Below are 19,250 nucleotides of genomic sequence, written 5' to 3'. Positions count from 1 at the left end.
GCTGGGAGAGGAGAAAACACAAAGATAAGATGTTCATCAAAATGCAGAATGTGGTATTTCAGCCTAGGGGACAGAGATGGAGGTTGTTTGATTACATGCAGAAAGTAACCTTGGTTTATTTTAGTTCAGCATTTTGTCTTGGACTTCATTCTTCTCTTTCTAATTTTAATTATGCACATAAAGTTTAGTCTTTTTTCAGAACTGTACAAAGCTACCAGCCTTCAATATTCTCTTTTCATCTGCATATTCTTTATACTTACAATGAGCAGTGAAAATAATAATTTGTCATCTTAAAAAACCCTGTTTATAAAATCGTATGAATTTGGTTCAGCTGTTGCTATCTATATTTATGCAAAATTCCTAAACTTAAAATACAATGAAGTACAGATTAGAAATGAGGCATTCGTCTCTCTATAGCTCAGCTGTGCTATCTTAGCAGTTTATTAGCAGTAAAGAGGGCTTAAGCAGTATATCCCTTCCTACAAGCCCTGCCACATTTCTGTGAATGTCATTTCTCTTCCAAGAACTACTGTCCAGTTGTCATCATTTTCAGTGGCAATGGTGGCTTCTATTGTGGTGGTCAGTTGATGTTTCTAGCATAATTATGGTTTCAATATAGAAGCATCAAACGATTGCCACAAAGTGCGGGCATTGTCAAAGCTTTTTTCCTCCTGTTTTCTGCAAGGTGTTTAACGCTCTTGTAAGAGAGCATTAATGAATATGTGTGTCCATATTTCATCATAAATATTTTGTATGCACTTTCAGAAAAGAGCTCTATGAGAAGGAAGGCAGGCTGGACCATTTGATGCGCCCGTCACAGCCGCCTTGTGGCATTGTCCCTGAGGACAAAGTGCTGCAAGAAGTGATGGAAATAATGAATTCCAAGGATTAGATACCTGTCTAAGAGGAAATAATACGGTGTCTTAGCTGGCCAGGAATGGAGAAGGATATTCATTAACACTGTGGCAATTTATATGTTGTGTAACAAATGGGAAATGACTGAGACTTATTATGTCTGTGACCTTTGGTGTGATGCCCTTAAATGACAATAATAGAAGAACACTGGCATTCATTCCTCAGTGTGTTTCCCTCCTTATTAATATAATGCATGATTTTTTTTCTAAGCTGAATTTGAGACAAGTCACTATTTAGTCATCTGTCTGCTCACTTGGCCAGGCAGAGACTATGTCGTTGGAGGAGGAGATGTATAATTACAATGTGTGAGCGGATAGACAGGAAGTTTCATTTTCCCACAGTTGTTAGGGAATGAAATTTCTGTGAGACTTGCAAGGGCTACAGCGATGGGTGATGTTGCAGTGGACAGCCAGGACAGTTCTGCCTCTTTGGGATCCTGTTGGTAGGAGGAGTGAGCAGGTCGAGCATAACTACGTCCCGTTTATTGCATGCCTGAAAAACTCACTTTATGAGGGGGTCTAGGAGGCTGGCAGATTAACAAAATGCTACTTTATTATACTTCTCAGGGAGACAAAGCTAGGCAGAAACATTGCTGTGTTTGAGGTAATCTCTATTTGTAGATGGAGAAGGATGTTTTAAAACCTGGCTTATGAGCTGCTGTTCAATAGGTGTGGTATATATCATAGAGGGTATTTGTTATGGTCATGACAACTAAAGAAATTCCTTCTCCTTCCCTATACATCTGTATGACTCTCTCTGATTCTTTGAAAAAGGCAATAAATTATAAGTGTGTTTATACACATGGTCCCAGAAAAGTGTTGGATCTGGCAGTTGGAAGATGTGGCATTTTGCTTTTCCGGATTGAAAACTGCTTTCCAATAAGCATAAAGAGCAATGATCTTTATTTCTACAGTGGTGAAGTGAGTTGAATACAAATCTTTGGAACTGAAGCCTTTTTTCTTTCTAAGGTCACTTGAATAGTCTGAATGATACCATCACAACTGTTTTCTTTTGTGTGTGAATTGGTTTCCTTGACAACAGGATGTCAAATCAACTTTTCAGCTTTAATCAAGTCAAAACAATATATCTCTTCCATTCCAAAAGGCCCCAAGTCGTAGGGAATTATTTCAAGTAAGGCTTTTGTAGGTCACAAAAGCATTTTTTTTTTTCTTTTCTTTGCTCCTGTGTGCAGATCCTAAGGAGAGGTGATGGTATTACTCTGTTACAGAGAGAGACAATGTAAATATTCTTCAGCTGTGAGTATGTGCCATGAAAACTGTCTGTTTTCATACAGCGATGGCCCAAGATGGAGGGCAGGGTTGAAACAAACATCTCTGCTTTGGTGCAAAAGCGGAGTTGAAGCATTTCTGTTCAATGAGGGAATCCTAGCCACTGATATGACTTTTGAAGAGATCCTGCTGCAGAGTATGAGTCTTTGGTTCAGCTATAGTTTGGAGTGCCTTCTGTAAAAATGCCTGCTCTAAGATGTGTGTGTGCTGGTTCTCTACAACAAAACTTAAAACTCAACTTAAAACTTATTTGGAAAATAATACTGATACATATTAGGATGTTTCTTGAATATTCTACTTTTTATGGTAAGAGTTTTATAGGGAAGTAGTCCTGGTTCCTGTGATACTTAGTGACTTATGCATTTTTTTTTCAGATTGTTTTGATGCTGTATTTTCACACTCACCATACCAAAGTGTTCCATTTCAGTTGTAGGTTTTGGCTACCAATTGAAAATGGATGGTAAGAGCAGAGAACAAAGAATGTCTGGGTTGAAGAGAAGAAATAAGGAGAGTATAATTTATGGAATCAGAAAGCAACTGCTATGATATGGGCAGAGCTGTAGTGGTAGTGAGCTAATTTTACTTTCCATGCACACTTCTTATGCATTTGGCCACTCTACTGTGATTGCATGTTTAGAACTTTGCAGAGCTGTAAGCGTGTATGTCTGATTGGGAGTTGGAGTATAGTGCCAAAATAAGTAATGCATTCTTGGCCCAATGACATACGACCAGTGAAGGAACAGGAAATACAATACAGCCCCAAGCAGACAGGTAATTGCCTCTGGGCTAAATGAACCTGTTTTATCTTCAGCTGTATCAATGCATTTGGACATGTGGAACAATGTACTGGTTTGTAACATAGACCTCACAGTGTATAATCAATCAGTAAGAACAGAGGTTACAATTCACGTCCTTTTACATCTGAAATAGGTCAGCCCCTGTTTTTACTCTTTCTTCACTTGAATTCTCAACTTCAATCTGCTGTGAGAAGTCTGAACAACTATGTAGTAGAGTAACTGCTAAAGAGGACAAGAACAAAATAAGGCATGAGACAAAAAGATGGGTGTAAGACTAGCAAGAGGATGGAGTTTGAATTAAACTGTCTCTAGAAGTTGAAGACAATTGACATGTTTGTGGTTGTCAGGGTGTGAACTGGCTCAAAATCCATTTTCCAATGGGAAGAGGAATTGAGAACATTTCTGACAAGATCCAGTTATAAAACAGTCTCAATCCCTAATAAAACCACCAGGAGTAAATTCCTCTACCCAGGCTAAGACTGTGCTGGACTCCAGCATAAGTTTGCTAAGATCAGCATGGAACCATGGAAAATATGTCAAAGTGCAGGTGCTCTTGAAGCGTCTTGTGAAAACCCAGATATGAGTGGAGCTCCATTTCCACATAAAGAATAGCTTGCTCTGCAGTGGTGACTTCATCACATTATAAAGTAATACTCAGAAAGTAACTTAAGACAGGAGATTTTTATTAAGGTGTCGATGGGATTACTCAATGTCTGATCTGCAGACAGTGGTTTGGTTTTTTTGTTTGGTGTTTTTTGTTTGTTTGTTTGTTTTTAATTTTTTTTTCCCTTAAAGACTTCATAATATTTATCAAATAATTTCCTAAGTCACTGCTGGAATGAAGATCAAGCCTGGTCACTCAAATGATCAGATAGTTTAAAGGATTAGGATAGGTCATGGAGCGAGTCATGAACCTGAAATGTGTCCAGGGGTGAGTTGTGATTCTAAGCTATGCTGGCAGCTGACAGCTTGTCGGAAGTCTATGTAGCTAGAGTTGGTTCTGTCTTAATGTTTGATTTCTCTCCCCAAAAAAAGTCACTGCAGATGACACTGGTGAGCACTGGTTAGCACTTAGGCAGACGAGTCCATAATCAAACAATTGTGCACAAGAAAAAGGCTTTTCTTGCTGCTGCTTCTGGCCTCTGCAACAGGGCTGAGAAACTCTTGTTAGTCACCGTAGATGTTTGGGGTTTTCCTCTTTTATGAACAGAAGAGGGACATGCATTTCTGGGATTTGGGCATCTGGAACTTTTCTCAAAGTCTTGTTCTTCCTTCTGCTCTCCTCAAATACCTCAGGGCAAACCTAAAGATGATAGAGGCAGGATCCCCTCCTGCAGAGAACAGCTGATATTTTCATCATGCAGATAATTTACCTGAAGAAACAGCATCTTTGTTGCCATTTTAGTTTCACAAAATGTGGTTGGGTCTTCTCTCTCTCCTTTTTTTTTTTTTTTTTTCTTTTTAATCTCTCTGTTTCTAGCCTTACTCTTTATGTGGAATGAGTAATCCCAGGACATGTATTCTCATCTTTGTTTCTGAAGCCTCATGTGAAGAAATAATTTAGTATTATGGAACACTTACCCTGTTTGATTTCCTATTTTGTACTAGGGGTGTTATGGACTTACTACCTCTTCTGTTGTCCTTCCTTTATGTTGATATCTTAAACAATTTATTTTCAGTATTTCAGCTAGACAAAATCATACTTGGGCAAGGACAGGGGAGAGAGAAGATAAACAGGCTTCCTATTTCTGATCTATAGCTCTTCTGTTTCATGTATAACCTGATAAAGATTTTTGGTAGCCTCACTTGCCTGGATTTTTTTTCCACCTTTTCTTAAAGAACAATAATACAGTTTCATGAGCAGAGTCAAGTCTTTCATATTTCATCAAGATTTATATTTTTCTGTTTCCTCATTTATGTGTTGTGATAATGTGCTTTGAGTGTGTGATTGTTGATCAAGCCCCAGAATTGCTATTGTGAATAAAAATGCCCTCTTTTTCCTTTTAATACTTGCAAACTGTGGCTAGAATACAGCAGAACCCTTGAACATGTGCCTAACTTTGAGCACCAGTAATCCCATTAAAGTCAATGGTATTACTCAACATACTTCAAGTTAGGTGGAAGTTTATCTACCTTGCTGAATCAGGGCCATAAAAGAAACAATTGCAATTGTGCCTGAAAAATATTTTTACTGCTGTTGGTACACATAAACACCAAGGTTTATTGTAGCTGAAAGAAGTTAATGGGGAGAAAAATATTTCTTCCCCCTTCTCACCTACTCTTTTGACAGCACTTTGCATGTAGACAATTTTATTGCTTCTCTGTGTAATGTGCTTAGCCATTCTTTCTGAAATGGAAAAGATTAACTCAAAAGTTCACTAAACAATAGGTGAATCTTAACATTCTTAAATTAAACCTTCAGACCTCTTCATTCTTTCTTTCTTACTTTTAATTAATACTTCCAGAATTTGTTAATAGTAACCTATTTTTAAAAGTTGTCTTTTAAGAACGAATCAAAACTCAGCACTACTGCTGGCAGAAATGTAGTGTCACAGTACAATGCTACCTCTCCATCTGACTCCCCACACTTAACTGTAATTAGATATTGGGTATATATATTTTTTTCCCTCAGTGGTTAAATCAAGCTGCTAGAACAAGTCATAGAATCATAGAATCAATAAGGTTGGAAAAGACCTCAGAGATCATCAAGTCCAACCTATCACCCAACATCTCATGACTGACTAAACCATGGCTTTATGTGCCACATCCAATCCTTTTGTGAACACCTTTAGGAATGGCGAATCCACCACCTCCCTGGGCAGCACATTCCAATGGCCAGTCACTCTTTCTGTGAAGAACTTTCCCCTCACCTTGAGCCTAAACTTCCCCTGGCACAGGTTGAGACTGTGCCCTCTTGTTCTGGTGCTGGGAGAAGAGGTCAATCCCCACCCGTCTACAACCTCCTTTGAGTTTCTTGTGGATATATCATTACCATTTCTCTTGGTCTCTCTAGAGCTAATTGGTCTTAAAAATACAGCCTTTTATGGGACTAGTCCCTAAAGATTTGTCCAATACCATGTTGAAGGTATTCATTAATGAGCTCTTAGCCATGGATAGCTCTTATGTGTGAACTGTGATCTCCCAGAAGACCCACGCAACTTGAACTTGTCTACTTTGTGATGGCTGTTGATTTGTTACTGTAGGCTCTTGCTGTCCCTGAACACAGGGACTCTTGTGTTCTGGGTATTCACATAGACTCAAAGGCTCACTGAAACATCGCAGTTAAGCCCTCAACACAGGCAAAGCTATTTGGGTGGAAATGTTTGATGCAAGTAGTGAACTCTTCAGCACAGAAAGTCCTCCATCTCTTCTCTGGGACTTCAGAATTGCCCTGGGGTGGGTGACCTGCATACATGTGCTCACTGCTGCATTTTTTCCAGGTTTCTTTCCTCCCTCCATGGCTGCTCCAGGACTCTGCTGCAGCTGTTCAAGCTGACACAAGTCGAAGACCTGGTATAATCTTTTACACCCCTGGAAAGAGAGTGTAAAATCCAACCATGTGAGACAGACAACTTTTTATATGCTTTTGGCAAGGCAGCAAAGGACAGTGCCTGTTGCCTGCACTGTGTTCCTCATGGTCATTTCTGTACTCAAGGCATGTGCAAACTGCTTTGATTTGGTAGCTTCAGAGAATTAGTGTTTGTGTAGAGGGAATTACCCTGGTTGTTACAGCTTCACTGCGACCACATTGACCAGATGCATAAAGGCTCTGTGAGGTTGACCAGAACTGTGTCAGCTCGCAAGATTGATGAGGGAAGCAAAGAGCAGGTCCTTATATCTTGTATCTCTTAGGTTTTGAGGCACCTAATTAAGTCTTGGTCTGCTTCTGTATGTGCAGGTAGCAGCTTTGGCTAGAAGGTTTCACCTCCATTTGCTACTGAGGAAGTGTTTGTTCATTCCCATTTCCTTTGGTAGTGCAGCACTTAGCTGTTAAAGCGTAGTCCTTGTGAGTTCCAGGTTAAGATTATTTGAAAACTGAAGTTTCTTTTGAAAACATTATGCCTGAGGAGAGTTTTACACCTAATATACAGCATGAGTGATCTTTGATCTGTACTGCCTGCTTCTTAGCTAATTAATGCTTAAAATCATCATTTTAAATAGCTTCGGATGGGGCTGCTAAACAGATTGTCTTATCATATAACACCATCATGATCAGCACCTGCATACCAGACTGTGTCATCCTAATTAAAAGCAGGAGGAGGAAATATTCTGAGTGAGCCCCACAGTTACAAAACCTAGCTTCCTAGACTTAATTTCACCTTGATCTACCCTCTTCACTATCTACCAGAGCCTGCATTTGTTGATCTTCTTAACCGGCTGTAAAGTCCACCTTGCAAATTCCTACCTCCCTCCCCACCCCCCATTTGGGAAGAAGCAGGCTGAGGGCTTTTGAAACCCTGAAAAATCTGAGACATTATTTCAGTATACTAATCCTACTAGGAAGTAAGGGAAAAGAGCAGTATTGTAGATTTTGCTGTGCATATTAACTGCTTTCATTAGAATTTCATACAGCACCCAGAAGTATTGATGTAAACCTGAAGTCAATACACACAATATGTAATGTTCAGTAGCTGCTAATGGTCTCTGGCTTCACCTGCTTTGTATCTGATTATGAAATGGTGTTCCCACTACCAGGCAAGTAATTTTTGAATGAAGTTGCTGAATTGTTTTCCCTGACTATACAGAGGGAGGAAAATGCATCATTCCTCCCAGTGTGGGTGTGTCCCCTTTCCTTTCTTGGCAGCCTTTGAAGCAGATCAACTTAAAACTAATACTGCAACTCAGGAGCTCCTCCTGCCATCCTTGGTCTCCCAGTGTTTCACAGGAAACTCCAGATGACTCCATACTCCCAGTTTATCCTTCTTTGTAGCAGCCTAAGGAAACCCAGAAGCTGCTTGTGACTGCTTGCTCATGTGCTATTTGAAGCATAAAGCAAAAGAGATTTCCCTTCCCCACATATCACTCACTTGGAGCTGGAGAGGAAGGATGCAGAGAAAAAACTGCTAGTCAGCAGCCGAAACTGCTAGTTAGTAGCCTGTTAGATGTCCCGTTTCTCTGTGAGCCCCAGCATGGATTGGAGCATCCATCCCCTCCTCATGCCTACCTGCTAGGAACTCCAGGATGCAGATACTGGTTAGACCCCTTCTCCCCATGCTGGGGGAGATAAGAACTTGTGGGGCCTCTGCCCCTTTAGGATGACAAAGCATTACACAAAAATCAATGAGGATGTCTCTTATTTGGTTTCTTATAAATAGTGATATTTTCCTCTTTGAGGATGACCATATTTTGCCAGGTATCTGTGGAGGTACTTCTCATCAGTGGCTGCCTGTTGTCCTTTGACAGAACTACCATTTGTTTTGACAGCCTTGTCCTGTAGGCTTTATCTTCATGCTTCTTGCTGTAATTCTCATGCTTTGGCTTTGTTTCCTTTTTCTTAATTCTCTCCATCCTCTTCTGCCCTATGCTGTCTTTTCTCAATGCTCTAATGTTTATTCATTGCTGTTTTTCTTATCCACGTTGAGCTGAAAACAGTAATGTGAGTTGACAATTTTTACATCATTCTAAGGTTTTTATGGACTTCCATAAATCTCTTCATTACTTCTTTATTGTTTTGAGATGTATATATGTTTTAGTTTTTCTTCAACCTTATTTGTCTGTGGGTCAATTGTAGTGTACTAAGTTTTATTAGTAGTAAGGGGAACAACATACCTCCTTTGTCAGCATCTTCAAATTACCCTTTCTCTTAGTTCCACTACCTCGCTTCTTCCTCTGTCTGCTTTATGTCAGACCTTCTTCTGGTAGTGAACTGGGTGTGATTTCATCAGGCAGTAGGCAAAAGTGCACCCCACTTGAAGAGGAAGAAGTTGGTTTCTACTGATATTTTTATTTACTTATTTTTAGCCTGGGGAGTGAGAAACAAGCTGAGCCACCATTACCCTAGGGAAAGTGATTCCTTCTTTCCTTCTATTAAATTTGGTGGCTAAACCTGAAGGCTTGTCTTGAAGGAGGGCTTATTTTAGTCACAGCAAGAAAATCGTATTGGTATAATTAAACAGCTATAGTATAATGTCGGAATAGAGTATAATGTCAAAAAAGTCTCCCATGCACAGACACAGAGGTTCCAGAAGGACACAAACCATATCAGGGAAAAATCTGACTGTCTCTCCCAGCAATTATTGTATCTACAAGGGTGTGCCCACATGGAGCTTTTTTCCTGGTCTAATTTTATTAAGATTCAAGTCACATCTTGTCCCAGAATCTCCTCTCTCCCCATGTAAACAATCCTGAAAACAGTGGTCTGGACCTTCAAGCTGTTGTTTACTTCAGAGTTAGCTCCACTAAAGGCATAGAGCCATGGTTATTTGAGGATCTTGACCCAATGCTTTTAGGTCTCTCTCATGTTATATAACTTTGATTTTTGGATGATGGTGCCTATTGAATAAAATTAGGTTTTGTACAGCAAATTCTAAGACTTACCCAGACAGCTTAAAGTAGTTTACAGAGAAAGGAGTGAGTTGGGAGCAATGTTCTGACTTTGCAAGGGCTAGCAGTAGACGTTTTATCACTCAGCAATAATCCAAGCTTTTCTATCAATGCTGAAATGTGTTTTATTGAAAAAGATTCTTGGTAGGGACACTGGGTATTGCTGCAGAGCCGTTCAATGTGACATTATTAGAGGATCTTGGTCCTTTGGGACTTTTTATCTCGTAGAACATCTTACAAAATCCTCTGTACGAAGGGCCAAAGCAAAACATTCTCAAAACACACTAACTATTTTACTATGTTCTCTGGCTGGCTGTTTGGCTCAGTGGGAAATAAGCTATGCATGGGGCAGAAGAAAGAGAAGTAGGTCTACAAGTGCAACACAGAGGCAAATGTTAAAATAGGTCAGAGGGTAACTTCATGTCACTTGGAAAGGTGTTAGCTGTTAGATTATTTTTTATAAAATATTTTAAATTCTGATTTTTGAGGCAGAGAAGTGTATTGCAAAAGGGGACAATTAATACTTGAAGTATTAACTAAGGAACCGACTTGAAGTATTAACTAAGGAACTGATGTCATCTTCTGGACTTGTGCAAAACATTCAACACTGTCCCACACAACATCCTGGTCTCTAAATTGGAAGGACACAGATTAGATGGATGGACCACTCGCTGGACAAGGAATTGACTCAATGGCTGTTCTCAAAGAGTTGTAATCAATGGTTCCATCTCAAGCACAGATATAGGCTGGGTGATGAGTGCATTGAGAGCAGCCCTGCAGAGAAAGACTTGGTGGTACTGGTTGATGAGGCACTTGACATGAGCTGGTAATGTGCCCTGGCAGCCCATAAAGCCAACTGTATCCTGGACTGCATCAAAAGACATATGGCCAGCAGGTCAAGGGAGGTGATTCTGCCCCTCTGCTCTTAGGAGACCCCACATGGAGTATTGTGTCCATGTTTTGACTGCCCTAGCACTAGAAGGACAAGGATCTGTTGCAGATCTTCTCCATGGACCCTCCATGGGTCCAGAGAAGGGCCACAAAGATGATAGGTGATTTGAGCATCTCTCCTATGAGGACAGGTTGAGGGAGTTGGGTCTGTTCAGCCTGGAGAAGAGAAGTCTCTGGAGAGACCTTACAGCTGTAGGGGCAATGGTTTTAAACTAGAGCAGGTTATATTTAGATTAGACATTAGGAAGAAGTTCTTTACTACAAGGGTAGTACCCTATGGTAGAGGTTTGTACCTAGAGTACCTCTATGGTAGAGGTTTTGGATCTAGATGATATTTAAGGTTCCTTCCAACTCAGGACATTCAATGATTCTAAATACCTAAACATATTCTTACTACAGGCCTAAATTTTATTTGCTTTTGTCCAATAACTAATTCAGTTGTGTTTTCACCAACAGTGAAGAACAGAATCAATTTTGTCAAACTATTACAATTTTCCCCATGATTATTTCCTTAGCGAAATATTTAAACAGATACATAGTTTGTAAGCGTTCAGTAGATCCTGATACTCCTGTCATAAACCACTGCATTTACACCTACTCACAGAACTTTTCTGGGCATCGCATTTGGTTGACTTCCCCATCCCATGCCTCTTTTGAGCCTGCCATTTTCAATATTGGATTTCTGCAGGCAGCTATACAGGTGATTTTCTCTGGCTGGCACTCCCAAAATCTGCCTGCTGCTTCCTGCCAAGGGAGTAGAAGCAGTAGATTGTGCTTGAGGTCAGAGGACAAGAGTGTGCTGCTGGCAGCCAGGCAGGCAGCATTGCATATTTAACTGTAAGGCCTCTCCTGCATTAAAAAGGCTCCAGGAGAGCATGATCAATAGTTACAAATATTAGAAATGGTGTCTTCTCCTGCTTTCTTGCATTTTTTTTCCCCTCTGCATACAAGACACAAAGCAACTGAATCCCCCAGATGACTGCTCATGCATTTACATTTTCATTTGCTTGCTTCATATCAAGATTCTTTCAGCTTTTGGGAGGGGCAGCTACCAAAGATGTACAGGCACTGCCATTGTGTTTTATTGTTCCAGTCCATTTTATCCTTGAATGCAGGAGGAAGCTTTTCAGTGGGTTGATTTTGTGTTTTTGCTTTCCTTTTCTTCCAAGCATTTATAACCCTTTTATTGTCAGTCTTCAATAATTTTTGATAGATCAATATATTTACTTCAGTGATGCTTCATCCTACAGTTGTGCTATTTTATATATATATATATATATATATATATATATTTGTGTGTGTGTGTGTTTTGTTTATGGAAGTCATGAATAGATTCAGTGGATTGTATTTCTACTATACTTCAAGTAACTACAGTACCCCAATACCTGTACATTTATAAGGTCTAGTTTCAAATCTGCTTGTTCTCCCTTTCTTCTAGGTAGACTTTGTGCAATTAAAAATGCATTTTTTTTGTGTTCAGAAATATTCTCCTCAGAAATCTTAAGTACAACTGCTAGTGTTTAATGTACATTCAATCACTTGGAGACAAAGGGTCTAGTAAACCACTCCAACAAAGACTCCAGAGATCCAGAGGGTTTGAGGGTAACACAGAAAAGTGATGTTGGACGTTGGTATTTACTTGGATGAGTCAAAAATGAGGCAAGTCTGTTGTGTTCTGAGGTCTTTAGACAAGCAGCTGTTACTGAGCTGAAGAGGAGAGGTTCTTTACCCATCACAGAATGTTAGGGATTGGAAGGGACCTTGAATGATCATCTAGTCCAAGCAGCCTGCCAGAGCAGGATCGCCTAGAGTAGGAACACATCCAAATGGGTTTTGAATGTCTCCAGAGAAGGAGACTCCACAACATGTCTGGGCAGTCTGTTTGAGTGCTCTGTCACTCTCACAGTGAAAAACCTTTTCCTTATGCAATGGAAAGAATGTCCTGGGTAACCAGATGCCAGCCCAGGACAGCCATTTAACGCAACTATGGAGAGAGCAGTGCAGTGTGCATGTGGGAATCAGGTACCAGTGTCAGCATGTTACACTACACCTTGTCTGGCCATCAGAAGAAGGAGGTGGGTTAGCAGGACCTGGTTCTACGTGGTGAAAGGGTACATCTATGGAAGATGTACACCTCCATCCTCAGATTCTGGTTGTTGCAAGGATTTGGTGTTGTATATGCTGTTATAAAATTTCCCCCTCAAAAAAAAAAATAGGTGCCGCAGAAGCAGCATGTTTGCTACGATCGATCATATTGTAAGGTGATAAATGGAAAACAGGTCAACTAGATAGTGCTCTTACTAATATTACTGTTTGAAACATGATCTATTTCTTATGGCAGCACATTTAATATTGGGGAAAATCCCTGAACGTATATTGGATTTCAGCAAGGTTTAATAATTTAAACCAGGTGAGCATATTAGCTGTCAGTGGGATGTTATCCCCATAGCTGGCTTACCAGAGCTGTGTGCTCCCTGGTTTTAGCATGTCCATTTTCAGGCCGAAATAATTTGCCATGTTATGAAAGTCATGACTCAACTACTTCTCAGCAGCGTGTTGTCCATTTGTAACAGCAGATTTTCCTGGAAGTCATTACTTTGGAGTGCTGTTGTCAGCTGTGCACATCACTCCTGTTCCTCTTGTCCTTTGTGGCGCAGATTTGCCCGTTGTTGTTAGCGAGGATGTTACCACTGATGCACACGCTATTAGATTTTTCCATTCTTTTCTTTCTTTTCTATCTGGGTTGAATTGCAGTTTCCTTTGTCTTCTGCGTGGTGCACTGAAAGAGGTTAGGAAATTTATCATGGTTATTTTTAATGGGTTTTTAAAGTCCAGCACGACACAGATTGAACTGATTCAGGAAAATTTCCTGGAGCTACAGCATTTGTTACTATTAAAAATATCTTTATCATTGCCTTTTTTTTTCCCTTTCCCCTGTAAGAAAATACATCTATTTTTCCCTTCCAGTCCTGTAACAAAGCCCTCCTTTCTAATGTTTCCACATGGTCAGATATTAGCCATTTCCCAAGACAATTCAGTTTGGTCATGTGTACAGCTAGCATTTTTATTGTAAAGAATTTGATAGTGGTTTCATGATAAATGCATAAAGCTTTGGGAAATTACTTTTATTGAGCTTAGGATGCAATTAATAATGCATTAACAAAATTAGATTATTTTCTGTGCATGCTTGTAGATCTTCAGAATGTATAGAAAAAGTACACATTGCCATTGATATGCAGGGATTTAAAAAAATATTAATCTTTCCTGTGTGCTTTTTGTGTGCTGTAGCATAAAAAAAGTACATCCCCAGGAGCTCAGTAGATGGTTACTATCCTTTTTTCCTTTGTTTCAATGTATTTTTTTAAGGCAGATCAGGAAAGAAAAGCGACTTCCAGTTATTGTCCCCCTCGTGGCCAGTCTGACAAACCTGTACTTGCCTGAGTAAGGCTGTACAACGTTGGCTGGAATCTGTCTTTATTGCACTCAAACCAGATGAATGAGTTACCCGATGCTTTCCACTTATCAAGCCCTTTCATTTGCTTAAACTTCGGATGTCTTCAATCTGTTAGTTGTGACCAAGTCAAAGCAGTGTATGCATGTGTAGTTAGGCAAAATTCAGTTTGGTTTACTCATTTCATCATGCTGTATTTATTATGCAAAATAATGAGTATATTGAGTCTTATCTATCACTGAGGAATTTTCTGAGAGTAAGACACTATTATTTCATAAATGGATGCATCTGTGTTAACATCAACAGAGCAAAGGAATAAAAAGGGATAGTATGCAATATATTGTCCCTCTCTCATTGATTTAAGAATAGAATAAAAAAGAATAGAATAGAATAGAATAGAATAGAATAGAATAGAATAGAATAGAATAGAATAGAATAGAAGTAAAATAGAATTAACCAGGTTGGAAAATACCTTTGCGTTCATTGAGTCCAACCTATCATCCAACATTATCTAATCAACGAAACCATAGCACAAAGTGCCCCATCCGGTCTCTTCCTAAACACCTCCAGTGATGGAGATCCACCACCTCCCTGGGCTGCCCATTCCAATGACCAATCACTCTTTCTATGAAGAACTTCTTCCTAACATCCAGCCTAAACCTCCCCTGGCACAGCTTGAGACTGTGTTCCACTTCATGTCCACCAAGGAGCGGAGGTTGCCCTTGCCCCTCCTCTTGCTATTAATATATTTGTAGAAGGATTTTTTATTGTCCTTCACAGCAGTAGCCAGTCTAAGCTCTAAATGGGCTTTTGTCTCTCTAAATATTTTCCTGCATGACCTAGCAACATCCTTAAGCATTTCAAGGGTTACCTCTCCTTCCTTCCAAAGATGATACACCCTCTTTTTTTTCTTTAATTCTCCCAGGAGTTCATTGCCCATCCAGGCTGGCCATCTGCCCTGGTGGCTCATCTTCCAGCACACTGGCACAGCCTGTTCCTGCTCCTTCAAGAATTCTTTCTTGAAGTAGGTCCTGCCCTCCTGGACCATTTGTTTTTAAGGGCTGTTTCTCAGGGTACCTTCTGAGTTAATTCCTTGAGAAACCTGAAGTCCGCCCTCTGGAAGTCCAGAGTAGAGGTTTTGTTGCTGCCCCTCTTAGCTTGAGTGCATATTGAAAACTCAATTATTTCATGGTTGCTGGACCCCAGACAGCCTCCAACCACCACACCTCCCACCAGCCTGTCTCTATTGGTAAGGAGTAGATTGAAACAAAGTCATGTATATGTTTATTTCGAATACATGCAAAAACAAAATGTTGCATCATCGACCACTGCTGCTCGTACTTACAAGAGGCATATGAGCTGTATTGCCTACAAAGCAATCAAAGATAAAGTGTGGAGTTAAAACAAACAGAAACAGCCTACTGGTTTTGAGTGTCTCTATTCTGAATGCTTCTTTTGAAGAGATGTATAAGGACATGACTTCTCAACAGATAGAGATACTCCATGTGTTCTGAAAGCCTTTTTTTTCCTTCAGGGCTAAGCTCACTCATGAAAACAGTAGATGTGAAAAACTCCAGTTGCACTTGAGTCCTGGCCATGATATGTAAAGTATATATGAGATGAGGGTTGTGGGAATGCAGACTTATGGATGGCTCTTCGTTGCACCCTGATGTCAAGTTTCAGGGAGGAAAAATTATACAACCTTCAACCCTTGATTTTATCATGGTCAGAAACACTTCATGAAAGGCAGAAGTTGTATTGCACAGATTTCATTTTAGTCACCTTGGAACGTGTTTGCTTATATGAAGTTTACTGATGGGTGTGTAACTAGCAACTTTATTGCACTTGTGGTTTTATTATAGTCAACCTGTTCTACATCTTGCTGTATCTTGCAGTGTTGTTGTATCACCAATTATATTTAAATCCTTTGACCTCCTTCCTGTTTCATTTTCTCCATATGTTTGCACGTATGCTTTCCTCATTTTGTTTCTTGTCCCCAAATTTTCACTGGAGCCTGAGCCATGGCACATGTATGCTCTCTAGTTTTTCTAGGATGCTGAGGAACCTCCATGGCTTGACAGCCACCAATTTGGATGAGTCATCTCTGCTTTGCTAGAAATCAGCCCTGTGCTGCATGGCCCTGTTCTATGTGTTCTCTCAGCCATGTTATTTGACGTAGCATCACAGTCATCCCTCGTCTTCTTCAGGCATGCTTCTCCTTCTCCATTTATCTTGTATGAAATAGCTGTAGCCCTGCCAGGGCAATACTGTCTGCTGTTTCCCAGAAATTGCTTACCTGTCTGTCAAGAGAAGCTGCTTAGAGCTTCTACTAGAAATCAGAACAAGTGCTGAGCAGATCCCTCTCTCTCCCTTGTGTGGAAAAAAGAGACGGAGGAAAAAAAGGCCTCCTTTATTTAGCTCAAGTAATGTTGTCTGCTTATCCTCTTCAGATATCTTGTAGCAGGGTTTTTTTGGTTACTTTTTTTTTTTTTTCACTGCACTGATAAAAATAGCTATCCCTGTTGATTATAAACAATAGGCCTGTACACATCCATACAAATGAACAGTGTGTAGATGGTAGCAAGTAAAATTTGGAGACTCAGAAAGTTTGCTCTCTCCCAGATATAGCCTTCCTTAAAAATAGTAATCTAGTGTTCTGGAAATAGTAACATCATGTTTTTTCTCTGAGGGTATGACAAAGGAGTATGTTGGTAGTGAATTAGGTGCAAAGAGCCCAACATGAGACTACTCTCGTGCTGCATCTCACAAACCCACAAAAAGGCCGGGCACAGAAATATGCTGAAACTCACAGGAAACCTCTGCTGCAGCATCACATGAGGTCAGTCAGGCATACCATGCTTTAAAGCAGCACAGACAAAACAAGCTTTGGTGAAAATGTCACAGTCTAAACATGAGTAACAAAACACAGACCAATACAGCTCAAGCTGGATGGAAACACCTTGGGAAAAGATTTAGAAACCTTCTTCTGGAACTCTTGATGCGGCAAAGAGCTATGAGTGCTTTCAGCATCACCTAGTAGCAATAGCACCACATACCTAGGTGGGAGGGGCAACTGGTTTCTTATTAATGTCACAGTACTTTTCATTTCCAGTAGCATCTTATAAAAGCAGTACCCTATTTACAACTTTCATTTTGCATTAATGAAGAGGAATACTGATGCAGCTAATCAGTGCTAGCGGTATGATGCAAGCACGTGGAGCGGTGGCAGTGGTGGCAATCATCTTAGCCCAGTTGCCAGGATAAAAATAAAACCCACCAGCCCTGGGAAGTGGCATCTCCTCGGCTGCAGAGGAGCGCAGCCCAGAACCCTGCAGCTCCATGTTGCCCTGGTGTCTGGCTTCTCCTTCAGACCACCTGGAGCAAGAGAAGAAGTAGTTGTTACCCTTGTCCATGACCTTTGCTGCTTCTCTTCCCAACCTCTGAATATGGGAGTCAGTCTTTGTATTTGTACTTAGATCTGGACTTAGATTTCCTCAGAAAACCAAATGGACATAGATTGCCAAATATGCTTGTATAATTCAGAGGTGTTTGGGTTTTTTTTCTCTTCATGGCACTTTGTGAGCTTAATTTAATCCCTGTCATTCCTTATATGTGGGTAAATGTCATCTACTTCATTTCATGAATGAATTAGCACAGTCATGCAAAGTCTGCATCGCCTGGGCTGCTCACTTGGAATGAGGGAGGGCTTAGTAAATGTGTGTGACACCCTCAAGTTGCTAAATCCCAGCTGAGCTTAGAGATGCCCAGAAAAAGATCTTGTTTGCACTCTGGTGTAAGGTACTTGACTCTACCAGACCTGTACTTTGTAAGGGCCCCAGTCAGCCTTCTTTCTTTTTGTCAACCCTAAATATATTAATTTCATACATGAGTCTCTTCCTGCACCTGACAAGGGAGGAGCTTCTTTGCATATTGCTGTGCTTTCAGTGGTGGGGAGAATATAAATAATCCTCAAATTTTCTTCCCTTTTTTGATACTTCCTTAAGCATGTCAGAAAGAGAGGTCTTTTGGCAAGGTGCAAGTCTGAGATATCACAGAGGTTCTTGGTATGTAGAAGATAGCATTTTAAATCCTGGGTATGTGGACAAAGAGGTGGATGCCTAGCAATACCGAGCGGTGCAGAAAGCGTGTGAGTGTCTGGGCATCTTGTTACATGATATTTTTAATACAGTGAGGAATTAAATTAATAGTTCTATGTGCTTATTTTGAAGCTTTCATGACATGAAAAGAAGCATAGTTCATTGATAAAAGGAAATGGGGAACAATTTATTCTGAAATAGAAATCACTGTGGCCATGTCTTCTTTTTCAGGAATTTACACAATGGGTTAGATTAGGCTCTGGCTGAGGCATGTGTGTGTCTATGTTGGCAGAGCTGTGCTTTGAAACTTTTCTCTGTGCTGGAGATGGCAAGGCTATGGGGACTTCATTGTTACATACAGTATGTTGACCTGTTTCTAGGGTGTTGTGGGGTTTGGGGTATTTTATGCTTTTTTGTTGGGTTGTTGGTTTTTTTTTCCCTTAATTCCAGTGCATTTCTCTGTTCTCTAATCCAGAGATATTCAGGTTGTTAGGAATGTATAAAATAGTTCAGAAAGGTATCTTGCCACTAGAGTCACAGCCTGGGATGCAGAAGTGACATGGGACTTAGCTCCTGACTTTCACAGAATCACCAAGGTTGGAAGAGACCTCAAAGATAATCAAGTCCAACCCATCACCACAGACCTCATGACTTTCCAGCAGACTTCTTCTGTCTGAAGAAAGCTGGTGTGAGATTTCCAGGTGTACAGGCCAACTGTAGAGCTCTGTTCCCACCAAATGTCAAAAAAAGCCCCACAACCAAAAAACCCCAAAAGATTGCTAGCGATTTCTGGTTCATCCATACCTGCTTTTCCCAAGTTCCTTGGATGAAGAATAGAGGACATTGTTTGTTTTCCCCACTGTTTGTCACTTCAGGGTATTTAAACTGTAATTTTAACGTGCCTGGAATAAGCCTTCTATTTATATATAATCCTGCCAAATTAGGATTCAGGGACCTTGGAGGCCTCTAGCTGCTAATATAACAAATAATAATATGACTCATGGTACCTGACAATTTTTTGTCGCTTCCTTTCATTTCCTCTCAGCCCCAAAGTAGCCCTTTCCATGAAGACCGTGTTTGATCTTTGCAGCTGTTTATTAGGTATTGCTTTGTCCTGTGGAGTCTAATTTGCCTGTGAGAACTGGCAGAGGACAGTGCTCATGACAAATCAATTTGCTGACCTCTGAAATAATTAAGCAAGTAATGC

General features: G+C 40.3%; 1 protein-coding gene across 1 annotated transcript in view; it reads left to right on the top strand.

Annotated features, from left to right (window-relative positions):
* Positions 1-19,250, top strand: part of TBXAS1 (thromboxane A synthase 1) — a 246,909-nt gene that overhangs the window by 97,224 nt on the left and 130,435 nt on the right. The gene's annotated exons all lie outside the window — the stretch shown is intronic.

The sequence above is a fragment of the Dryobates pubescens genome, chromosome 15 (assembly GCF_014839835.1).
Source record: "Dryobates pubescens isolate bDryPub1 chromosome 15, bDryPub1.pri, whole genome shotgun sequence".
NCBI classification, from domain to species: domain Eukaryota; kingdom Metazoa; phylum Chordata; class Aves; order Piciformes; family Picidae; genus Dryobates; species Dryobates pubescens.
The sequence above is the reverse complement of the archived record's forward strand: the minus strand, read 5'-3'. Positions and strand labels throughout refer to the sequence as shown.